Genomic DNA, 12,592 nt, shown 5'->3' with positions numbered 1-12,592 from the left:
TATCCAGTTGGCAAGTTTCCCCCATAGACACCAGTAACAGCCCAATCGGAAAACACCCTGAAATATAAAATACCTGGAAGTTGGGGTGCCTCTGTGGCACAGTTGGTTAAGTGTCCCGACTCTTGACTTCGGCTCAGTGGGCTCTGTGCTCAGTGCAGAGTCTACTTGGGTTTCTTTCTCTCTCTCTCTCTCTGCCCACCCCACCCCTGTGCTCACTCTCTCTCAAATAAATAAATCTTAAAAAAAAAAAAAAAACTAGAAATAGTCTTTATTGGAAATGTCAATTATCAATATGAAGACAATGACCAAATTTTGTTGAGAAATATGGGAAAAGTCAATGAAGAAAAGGTTCTCTGGGTGGCATAGTTAAAATTGTAAAGATGTCAATTCTTTCTTATTTTCAGGCTTCATGTAATACAGTGAAAAATCCCAACAGAATCCTATTTAGAATTGGGTATAATTTATCTGGAAGAATAAACAGGGGAGATGGCAAAGAAAACGTTGAAAACAGAACTTAATTGGGAGGAGTATGAGCCTTGGCAGATAGTAAAACATATAGCTCACACATCAATTAAACAGACTGGCTAAGCAAAAAGACCCAATTTTATATTAGGATTTAAAAAGAAAAATCAGGAGAAAGGCATTTGAACAGTTGGTTAAAATTTGGGGGATGAAAAAAAATTGGGGGGATGGGGGGAAGGGGAAAGGCTCTATTCTTGAACAGTACACCTAAATAAATTCCAAGTAAAGTAAATATTACAAGTTAACTAGGAAAAAAAAACTCTGAGAGGAGATCCTCAGATTTAAAATTTAGAATTTTAAAAGGTCGTGAAGGTATATGTCAATTACACCTCAATAAAAAAATTTTAATTCATATAAATGTGAATTCTTAATTAAACTAAAGAAAGCCAAAAGAGGGATGCCTGGGTGGCTCAACGGTTAGGCGTCTGCCTTAGGCTCAGGGCGTGATCGCGGAGACCTGGGATCGAGTCCCACATTGGGCTCCCTGCATGGAGCCTGCTTCTCCCTCTGCCTGTGTCTCTGCCTCTCTCTCTCTCTGTCTCTAATGAATAAATAAATAAAATCCTAAAAAAAAAAAAAAAAGCAAAAAGACTGAGGAATTATTAGTGACAAAGATGATGAAAATGTAGGATTTTTATTGATAAGCTCAAACAAATTGATAAAAATACGAAGATCCCATTAGACCACGGGTCAGTATAAGAATGGATAGTTCATACACATTAAGCTCCTACTCTGTGCAAGCCACCTAGCCTCAGACTGAGGATTCAGGTAGGGTGATAGCAGTGAGACAAGTGTGTCAAGTGGGATAATGTGGGTTGCAAGTCCAGTTGGCTTAAGCAATAAAGGATCAGTCTTATGGTTCAGGTAACAGGGGGTGGAAAGTCAGAGATGCTTTAGGCCCTGGCAAGTGTTCACAGAGTATTTTGAGTCTCACTAAAGATCTGGGGGATCCCTGGATGGCGCAGCGGTTTAGCGCCTGCCTTTGGCCCAGGGCGCGATCCTGGAGACACGGGATCGAATCCCACGTCGGGCTCCCTGCATGGAGCCTGCTTCTCCCTCTGCCTGTGTCTCTGCCTCTCTCTCTGTGTCTCTCTCTGTGACTATCATAAATAAATAAAATAAAATAAATAAAATAAATAATAAAAAAAAAGATCTGGGTTGTTCTCTATCCTCTCTCAACACAAGAGGTTTGTTGCCATGCTTCTTCTAACAGTGTAAAATGGGAAGTGTGTCCGACAAGAGAGAAACGGGTTAAGTACGTGAGGATGCAACCCCCCTGGAATATTGTGCATGCACTACAAATGGCCTTTATGAAAACTATGTTGCATCAGGGAACAGTGCTTAGAATGTTAAGTGACAAAAAGTAGGGCACAAAATTGTATGGGCGCTTACTACAGCTTTGCAAAGGGCTAGCAATAAATACTCTGAAACACTCACCAAGCTAGGGCAGCATGGTTTTTCTGTTTGCTTTTTATTACCTTGACCTTTCATTTTCCAAATTTCCTGTGGCCTTCATTCTTCTCCCTCCAGCAAGGCTGCTTCCCATGCTGCCTCTGCTCATGCGGGGACCATTCCTGTCTCTGTACGTTTTCTGGTGTTATTTCCTTCACCTGGAATGCCTTCCTCTTTTTTTTTTTTTTTTTTTAAGATTTTATTTATTTATTCCTGAGAGAGGCAGAGACACAGGCAGAGGGAGAAGCAAGCTCCCTGCAGGGAGCTTGATGTGGGACTCCAGGATCACACCCTGAGCCGAAGTCAGATCTGCCTTCCTCTTTTGACCTATTAGCCCATTAGATATTTCCTGACACAAGAATATTGTGTTAGCATCTGGAAGATAATGTACATGAAAACACTTTATAAAGTGCTTTACAGATACTAGTTTTTGTTAGGAATTAAAAAAGAAGAGGGGGAGGATGATAAAGAAGCCTATCATTTGTACAGTATTGTGCCAGGTGCTAAAAGGGAGGTCAGAAAGGAAAAATCCAGAAGCTTACAATCTTGCCAGGTGGATGCAGGGGTCGGTGGGGTGAGGGTGGGGGTGGAAACATGTGGAAAGTTAATGTGAGAGGCAAGTAGTGCTGTGAGAGAAGGGTAGGGAGGATGTGGGGTTAGAAGCAGACCCTGGGGGCACCTGGGTGGCTCAGTGGGTTAAGCGTCGTCTATCTGCCTTCAGCTCAGGTCATGATCCCAGGAGCCTGGGCTCAGGCCCCACATCAGGCTTCCTGCTCAGCAGGGAGTCGGCTTCTCCCTCTCCCTCTGTGCTCTCTTTCAAATAAATCTTTTTTTTTTTTTTAAGATTTTATTTATTCATGAGAGAGACAGAGACATGGACAGAGGGAGAAGCAGGCTCCCTGCGAGGAACCTGATGGGGGGCACTCGATCCCAGAACCCCAGGATCATGAGCCGAAGGCAGACGCTCAACCACTGAGCCACCCAAGCATCCCAATAAATAAATAAGTCTTAAAAAGAAGCAGACCCTGAAGGATTTGAGCAGGTAGGTTCCAGGAGAAAGGGCAAAAAGAAAGCCGAGTTAGAAAAAATCAGCCTGTGTGGGGGATGGTGAGCATAACTGAAGAGTCTGGCTGGAAAAGTAGTGGAGGATTAGAAGGAGGGAGAAGTGGCTAGTCTGGACTCTAACTTCATAGCAACAGGTCTCCAATGGAGTTTTGTTTGTTTGTTTGTTTGTTTGTTTGTTTTTTCCAATGGAGTTTTTTAAAAAACTAGTATGTAGGTTTCAGGTAGGGGGAGGGCAAGGATCTTCCTCGCCTGTCTTGTTCAGCACTGAATCCCTATTGCATAGAAGAGTAGTACCTGGCATACAGTAGGTGCTCAATAAAGATTACTTGAAGGGAAGTGGGAATGAAGGCTAATCCCAAAGAAGCGGATGACACAGATTGAAAAAGTAAAGGCTGGTGGCAAAGAGACAGGTTAACAGACCGTGAGGGCCCTCCAGGCATGAAGTAATGAAACTGACCTGGAATAATGGCCATGGAGCTAGAAAGTAAGGGACTGCTGTGAGAGTCATTTGGAAAGATCAGATAGTTCTTGGTGACTGATCAACTGAACGCAGGACGTGGCAAGAAAAGAAAGATAACATCAAGGAAAGTCACTTATGCTTCAAGAGAGCCTGGATTCCTCTTCCAAAAAGTCTTCCCAGAATTCTCAAGCCTGTGCTGTGTATTCCCTTTCTGAACTCAACACAAATAATCTGTATCACCCTGTTTTAGAGTGTAAATATTATATTCCAGAGAATGCATATGTCTGTTTCCCCAACCAGACTGCAAGCTTTTATTTATTTATTTTTTAAAGATTTTATTTATTCATGAGTGGCAGAGACAGGAGAAGCAGGCTCCATGCAGGAGCCCAATGCGGGACTCGATCCCAGAACTCCAGAATTATGTTCTGAGCCTGGGGTAGACACCCAACCGCAGAGCCACCCAGGTGTCCCAGACTGCAAGCTTTTAAAGGTCAGAGGTATCTCTAATCCCTTCAATGCCTGAATCTACTACTGCCACAAAGTAGATAGATGCTCAAGAAGTCTTTACTGATTTAGAAGAAACCTGTATTCTCATCTGTGCTGAAGAGGGCGCTTTACTTCCCTTGTGTTTTCTTTTTTTTTAATTGTTTTCATCTTCTCTTAGTTGGCTCCAGGGAGTGAGAAGGAGGCACATCCTGAGTCCTAATACTTTCCCCATGGAAAAGTCAAGTGCCAGCTATTGGCATTGCCACCAGCAATGAAGAATTTCATTCATTCATTTGTTCTTATACTGGGTTAGTCATAGGGGAATATTGTAGCATAGAATCTAAGCTCAGTGGGGGCTTTGGATCTTGCTTATAATCTTAGATCTATCACTTACTGGCCATGTTGATTTGGAAAACTTATTTAACCTCTCTTAGCTTTAATTTCTTCATCCATAAAATCAAGATGATAATGTCTACCTAGTAACATTTACTGAGTGCTTACAGTGTGCCCAGCACTGCCATTAGTTCCCACTTTACAGATAAGGAAGAGGATATACAGAAAGAGTAAGGATGTATAGGTAGGAGATGTAGAACCAGGGGTCAGTTATAGGCAATCTGATCCCACAGCTCTTGTGCTTTGGTGCTGTGCTTTATAACCTCACAGGTGGGGCAGTGGTCAACACAAAGCCATGTGGGAGGATCACATGTCATGTGTCTGGCACACAGTAGACACTGAGTATGCTAATTATTGTTAATATTTTTGAGCATCTGGGCAGGTCGGGTGGCTCAGCGGTTTAGCGCCGCCTTCAGCTCAGGGGGGGTGCCATCCTGGAGACCCGGGATCAAGTCTCATGTCGGGTTCCCTGCATGGAGCCTGCTTCTCCCACTGTCTGTGTCTGTGCCTCTCTCTCTCTCTCTCTCTCTGTGTGTCTCTCATGAACAAATAAATAAAATCTTAAAAAAAAGACAATCTAAATAAAAAAATATTTTTAAGCATCTAATATGTCAAAAGTAGAGACATGGGCTTTGGGATGTGAACAGGAAAAGATACAGACTCTGCCCTCAAGTGGCCACCAGTTTAGTAGTGCCACCACTATTTGTGGGCCAAGAGGCAGACAATCATAAACCATCACTGCTCAAAGAGACCGCAGAAAACCATAGAACTTCCTCACTTTACAGGTGAGAAAATTGAGGCCCAAAGTGGAGGTGGGAGTGGGGGTGAGTCACTCAAGGTGAAAGCTTGGACAACAATCTAGATCTACACTGGAATGCTGTGTCCTTGGCATAAGAAAATGTCAAAAAAAAAAAAAAAGTAGGAGATGGTCCTTATCCAAGGCCTGTGTGCACTTACGAAGCAATTTCCCTTGGGGAGCAGAAGACGGGGTGGGGGAGTCACTGACAGGTGGAGAGAAATCTATTAGATCTTCTCTGTTCATCTGGCTCACCAAGTCTGCAAATTTTTTTTTAATTTTTTTAATTTTTATTTATTTACTTATGATAGTCACAGAGAGAGAGAGAGAGGCAGAGACACAGGCAGAGGGAGAAGCAGGCTCCATGCACCGGGAGCCCCACGTGGGATTCGATCCCGGGTCTCCAGGATTGCGCCCTGGGCCAAAGGCAGGCGCCAAACCGCTGCGCCACCCAGGGATCCCAAGTCTGCAAATTTTAAGTATCATCATGTCTTTCCAAACTTCAAATGGCTACTCTTCTCTTCCTTCCTTGTCTTTCAGTGAGGATGGGAGTTTGATTCCAGACTATTTCCCTAACTGGGATGTGTCATTGACCAAGTAACACAATCTCTCTGATCTTTGGGCTCCTTCTCTTTAAAAAAAAAAAAAAAAAAGCCAACAAAATTGGGGTTGGACTAAGGTCCCTTTCAGCTCTAAAATGACATGGATCTTGTGGGGAACGCTTTCAGAGCAGCACAGTCACTCAGTAAACCTGAAAAATAGAGGATGTTTTGTTTGCTAAGTGAAGGTAGCACTGCACCGCATGTTGTAGGCACCAGAGGGCAGCAGGTCCTCCAGCACCTGGGCAGGTGGCCATGGTGGGCCCCACAGGAAGAGAAGCAGCAGCCTTTCTCCTGGACCTTGCCTGGGGCCCCAGAGTTTCCCTGTTGTAAAGGCCAAACTCACTTCTTTAGCTAAGGGCAGCCAGCCAGGTTGCCAGCCAGGTTGGGGTGAGACAAGGGAGCAATTTTGCAAATTAAGTCTAGCACCAAAAAGATGAAAGACCAGGCCTAAAAAAAAAATTGGATTCTAGGAAAGTAAATATTTTATGAAAAATTTTAAATGCATCCCTGTCCTAGTTTAAGTTGCCTAAGCTCACATCATCAGAGGCAGAATTTTGAGAAGAGCTGGGAACATTTTACAGGCTGATAAAAAGTTTGGCAGGCTAAAAGGTGATTTTAAAAACTTATTTGTGAGGCTCATGGGTTAGATCAACATTTCCTAAAGCTACTTGAGAAGTTTTGGTTTATTTTGCTCATGTTTAGTTAGGCCTTACTCAGGAAAGAATTAGTTCTGGAAGTTTCCAAAGAGCTCAGCCAAGCCATCACTATTTTTTTTTTTTTTTTTTCTTGAGAGGGTTAAATAACCCAGATTATCATGTGTCATTGGGTGAAGAATACCAGCCTGGGCACATTAATGTGTGGAAAGGAGAGGAAGTTTGGTGAGGGTGTTGAGGAGAGCTGGGTGCTGGCCTGGCTTATCCTCCAGAGTTCCAATCAACAATAATCACATTTCATACATTTTTTAAAAATTTTATTCATTTATTCACGACAGACACAGAGAGAAAGAGAGAGGCAGAGGGAAAACCAGGCTCCATGCAGGAAGCCCAATGTGGGACCAGGTCTCCAGGATCAGGCCCTGGGCTGAAGGCGGTGTTAAACCGCTGAGCCACCCAGGCTGCCCTCACATTTCGATCACCACAAAAGCCTGTAGATTCCAGATGACCTGCCCAAGGGCCTTTTCAAATGTATAAAAGACCTTGATTCCTTGAAAAGAGAGTTCCCATTGTAGATTATAATTTTGTAAAACTTCTAGACCACCCATAGAACAGACTTACCTGGAAAGATTACCTTGCTTAATTACCAGCAGTAGAGGTAGAGCTTCAATTTCTTTTGCCCCCACCCCAGGGCCATGAAGGGGTGATGGGATTAAGCTGCCCACTGCCTTACTCATTCAGCCTCATTTCTGGACCTCTACTACCCTGTGAGTTTCCAAAACACACTGTGTCTTTCACCATTTCTGCTTTTGCATATGCTGTTCCCTCTTCCTGTCATTCTTTCCCTCCCCTTATCCTTCTAACAAGCTTCTATTCAACCTTCAAAACCTCACTCAAATGACACTGTTTGGTGAGGTCTTCCCTGACTCCCCAGAGAATCCCCAGACTGTTAATCAGCACTCCCATAGCAGCTGGCACAAAACTTATCCCATTGTACAGTAATTGTTTTCATGTCTGCCTCTCCCCCCAGACATGAGAATTCCTAAAGGGCAGGGCTGATGATTTATCTCTATGTCCCCAGCCCTGGCTCAGTGCCTGACATGTTGTGGATACTCAGTCAATGCCAGCTGAACAGAAATGGATTCTCTTTCCTGTAACTGGCAGAGTGTTTTGCAAGATGACTAACCAGGATCATAGAACTAAACAAAATCATTCCTGAAGGGAGCCCTGGAGCACTTGCCTGGTATCAGGAACTAAATGCAGAAAACTGCTAACGTTCAATGTTTGTGCTTTGGAGGGCACACAGCATTCAAAGCTTAATGGAGGGCATTTGCCTAGAATCTATTTTAAGAAGAAGATTACATGTAAGGAGAAATTTTCTGATCATGTGATTACGCTCTGGGACATGAATTTAAGGGAATGGCGGGTGCTCCTGTTGAAGATCTTCACAATCTATATTTTTTGGAAAAGACTTACGAGTGAGTAGGTTAAATATGAACAGAGACTTCTGATTACAAGTTTATGTAACAGAATTGCCCAGCTCTGGGCACTGGACATGGGGTGGGGCTTTGGTAGCTTCCAGTGGAATGACGTGGCCCTCCATGAATGGGTGTTGGGGTTGGAAACAAAACTGTCACTTCTCTGCACAGCTCCTCACAGCTTTGCCTCATTTGCAAACATCTGAGAGATTAGTAAATATTAGTAGATACGTGTTGTCAGTAAATAGACTTTGTTAGAGCTGTCGACACCTGCTGGTGCTAAGTGTGCTTCTCTCTGGCTCTGAGTCTTTCTCTCTGCCTCCTTGTCCCAAAGGCTCTTGGCATGGATGTGGGGAGATCCAGCTGTACTAAAGAGGACTGAGAGACAAAGGAAGAAAGGTGCAGGTAAACTCAAGGGGAAAGTAAGTGGGTATTGCAGTTGGTTGCATTCTGTGCAGGGGATTCCCTTGCAGGAAGCTTTTGGGGGATGGAATTTCTTGATCTGTATGTCAGTCAAAACAACAGTGTGTTTGAGAAAAGAGGGAAGGATGACACACGAAAGGGAAAGAAGTGATTGCTGAGGCTAAGAAATGATTCTTGGGGATCTCTGGATGGCTCAGCTGTTTGGCACCTGCCTTCAGCCCAGGGCATGGTCCTGGAGTCCAGGATCAAGTCCCACGACGGGCTCCCTGCATGGAGCCTGCTTCTCCCTCTGCGTGTCTCTGCCTCTCTCTGTGTGTTTGTCATGAATAAATAAATAAAATCTTTAAAAGAAAAAAAAAAAGGAAATTATTCTCACCCACAAAGTGGGCAAGAGTTCAACATAATGGTATCAGAGAGAACCATGAATTTATATTGCTTTTCATTATAGGCTTTTTCAAGTTTAGTGCAATTCCTTCATTGTATATCTTAAATAGCATATTAGATTTTTTTATTGTGATAAAATAGACATAACATAAAACTTATCATTCTTTTTTTTTTTTAAGATTTTATTTATTTGACAGAGAGCAAGAGAGCACAAGCAGAGGGAGGGGCAGAGGGGGAAGCAGATTCCCCACTGAGCAGGGAGCCCAACATGGGGCTCCATTCCAGGACCCTGCAATCATGACCTGAGCCAAAGGCAGACGCTTAACCTACTGGGTCACCCAGGCGCCCCAAAACTTACCATGCTAACGACTTTTAAGTGTACGATTCTGTGGCGATAAGTATATTTTCATTGTTGTGCGACCATCACCACCATCCAAGTTGAAGAAGTTGAACTTCTTCAACTTCCCAATTGAAAGTCCATACCCATTAAACACACTAACCCCCCTCATATCCTCTTCCTCCAGCCACTGGCAGCTACCATTCTGCTTTCTTTCTTTTTTTTTTTTTTTATTTACTTATGATAGTCACAGAGAGAGAGAGAGGCAGAGACACAGGCAGAGGGAGAAGCAGGCTCCATGCAGCGGGAGCCCGACGTGGGATTCGATCCTGGGTCTCCAGGATCGCGCCCTGGGCCAAAGGCAGGCGCTAAACCGCTGCGCCACCCAGGGATCCCCCATTCTGCTTTCTGTATAAATTTGACTACTCTAGGAATCATATAACTGGAATTATACAATATTTGTTCTTTTGTGACTTGTTGGTTTCTCTGGCTCTTCTTTGAGACTCATCCATGTTGTAGCATGTGCCTCACTGTTTATTACTATTATTATTTTTAGAGAAGAGGGAGAGGTGGAGGGAGAGGGAGAGAGAGAATCTTAAGCAGGCTCAATATCCAGTGCAGAGCCCGATGCAAGGCTTGATCTCACAACCCTGAGATCATGACCTGAGCCGCAATCAAGAGTCGGATGCTTAAATGACTGAACCACCACTGTTTTGTAAGTGTACCCTACAAAATCTTATTTCTTAAAGCATCTCCATGTGTAGATTGTGGGTAGCATCATCTCTAGTTTACAGTCAGAGAAATCAAGTTGAAGAGAAGTGCATCAGATACAACTGGCTGCTTCTCTGAATCCATATTCCCCTGTACTCTCTCCCTCATACCCTTCTTTCTTTCAGCAGAGCCCCAATTGTGTTATCATATTTACTGGCAAGCCATGCTAGGGACTATTCTTAGCTCCATGAGTAACTCCTGATTAGTTTGGATCAATCTAATTTTAGGTCCTTTGCCAATGATTGGTTTAGACGATACACCTTCGGCCAATGAGACATGAGAGAAAGCTGATGCAAGACTTTTACAATTTCTTTGCTTTTACAGATAGACACAAGAAGAAATTTCCTATTTTCTGCTTCTCAAAGTGGCCGTGTGCCTGCGTGATGCTTGGAGCTCAGCAGCTATCTTGCCACCATGGGAGGAGTTAGCCAAATGTTGAGGTGGCAGAGAGAGATGGAAGGAATCTGATCCTTGATGAAATGAATAAGCTGTTGAATTAATCAACATGGAACTCCCTATCTTAATCTTGCTATTTGTTTGAGGTCACAAATTTCCTATTTAAAGCACTTTACTTTTTTAAAGATTTTATTTATTTGAGAGAGAGAGAGAGAGCGCGCGTGCACAAGGTGGGGGAGGGTCAGAGGCAGAAGCAGACTCCTCTCTGAGCAGGGAGCTTGACACCAACACTGAGTGATCATGGGACTCTGGGATCAATACCCGAGCCAAAAGCAGACGCTTAGCGGACTGAGTCACCCAGGTGCCCCTTGTTTAAAGCATTTTTAAATTTTCTCTACTTGCAGCCGAAAACATACTGAATGACACGTTAAGGATTACAGCTAAACAGGAATGCAGAGGACCCAAGTCTCACTCCCCTTTTCTACTGGATGATGCTAATGACTCAGGATTGGTCTTTTTACTATGCAATCTCCCAACCTATTGTATTATTTCTGAACTGTTGGCTCTAGGAAGTGATTTCTGGGGAAAAGGACCCCTGGAAAATTAAGTTTCGTTTTGAGGAAAGAGTGGGGGGCACTGGAGAAAATTAAGAGAGACACAGATAACAGAGTGACAACTGCCTAAGGAGTTACAACTGGAAGGATGGTGTAAAGTGTTATGTGGGAATGACCCTCTGAAACATAGTGGTCGGGTGTGGTGAGAGGGGATGACAGAAAAAAGCCAGCCAGTGTGGCTGTAAGAGCCATGGAGCTTTTCTTTCCAATGGGAAGCCCAGCAAATCTGGGAGAGGTGGTATGTAGCAAACTGGACAAGGCATGATAAGAAGATGGCCGGGTGAAGGGCATGAACCACCACAACTACAGGACGCTAAGAGAGAAGTAACATAACTACATACCAAGCTGACACCAGTGCTCACTTAAGCCTGTGGTAGATTGTACTGGCTACTTTTTATAGTTTACCCAAAAGCTTTCTTTTGACATGTGCCCTGGGTATGGGATCTAGGTTTGGATATAGTTTTCCATTCTCCTGGCTACTTTAATTGTTCCAGGTGATGGGCACATGACTCAATGGAGGGCCAAAGTCCTGCCCTGAGATTAATATATGAATTCTGAGAAAAATAAGGTGTTTTTTGCTAATAGATAAAGAGAAGCAGAGATGAACAAAAATGAAAGGCAGATGAAAAAGAATTAGGTCGCCCTGAGTTCTGTCTGACCCTGAGGCATTGGTTCCTATGGCACTTGGCTTGAATCCAAGAGCCATCCCAATGTGGAAGATTATATTTTTCAGGGATGGCCATGCTGATATATCCCAGCAGCCATACTCTGATTAAGCTGCAAAATTGACACTCTTCTCATCTAGTGGTGGTTGTGTCTGTGTCCCCTTCATTGTACTTGGGCAGAACTTTGTGACCACTTGGACCAAAATAATATGGTAGAGTGATGTCATGTGACTTTCAATGCTGAGTCATAAAAATTTCATGCACTATTGTTTTATTCTGGAACATTTGATTTTGGAACCCAGACACCATGCTTGAAGAAGCCAAGAAGAAATCACATGAAGAGGCCATGTGTGGGAGTCAGGTCAACAGCTCCAGCTGAAGTCCCAGAAGCCAACCAGTCTCAATTGCCAGGAATAAGAGATTCCCAGATGACCTCAGCCATCCAGTCACCCTTAGCTTTTGAGTCTTCCCAGCTGAGGCCCCAGGAACTGTGGGGGCAGACATCAGTCAACCCTATGTGTCCTATCTGAATTCCTGACTCATAGGGTCCATATGCATAATAAAATGATGGTTTTATATGCCACTAAGTTTTGGGATGGTTTGCTATGCAGCTACAGTTAACATGAATACCCAGTGTCCTTCTTAGTTATGTGCAAAAAATTCTCTTTTTTGCTTAGGCTGGTTTGAATTAAGTTTCTGTCACTTGAAAAAAAAAAAGTTTCTGTCACTTGCAACTAAAAGAAATTTGATTCATAAGCCCTCTAATCTGTAGATGTTATTCACTTGCAAATCAGTTACTCAATTTACAAAAAAATAAATAATTTTTCATATGGTCTTTCTTCATGGAAAAAATACTCTGTAAAACAGTGAGGAGGATAGAAGAGTCAGAATTAGTCTGAAAAAAGGGCCCTCTTTTTGTTTTCTTCAACCCATGAATCTGTGGGTAATGACATAGCCTTATTGCCTCACGTAAGCAATTTAATTTTTCTTCTTACTGTTGAGGTCTAGCCACTGATCTGCTGAGTGACCTTTGATGTCATGATACATTGCTGAGTCTGTTTCTGTTTTTAGAGGGTGGTAGTGGAGAGAGCTATT

The 12,592-nt window shown here is 43.3% G+C and overlaps 1 long non-coding RNA gene across 1 annotated transcript; it reads left to right on the top strand.

Moving 5' to 3' along the window:
- The first annotated feature begins 7,914 nt into the window (after window positions 1-7,914).
- Window positions 7,915-12,080, top strand: LOC140600905 (uncharacterized). The gene is made up of 3 exons (XR_012004015.1): window positions 7,915-8,312; window positions 10,147-10,364; window positions 10,623-12,080. It is a non-coding gene; the product is annotated as an uncharacterized lncRNA (long non-coding RNA).
- The last annotated feature ends 512 nt before the right edge of the window (window positions 12,081-12,592 follow it).

This window comes from Canis lupus, chromosome 12 (assembly GCF_048164855.1).
Source record: "Canis lupus baileyi chromosome 12, mCanLup2.hap1, whole genome shotgun sequence".
Lineage (NCBI taxonomy): Eukaryota > Metazoa > Chordata > Mammalia > Carnivora > Canidae > Canis > Canis lupus.
This window is presented reverse-complemented; position numbering and strand designations above follow the sequence as displayed.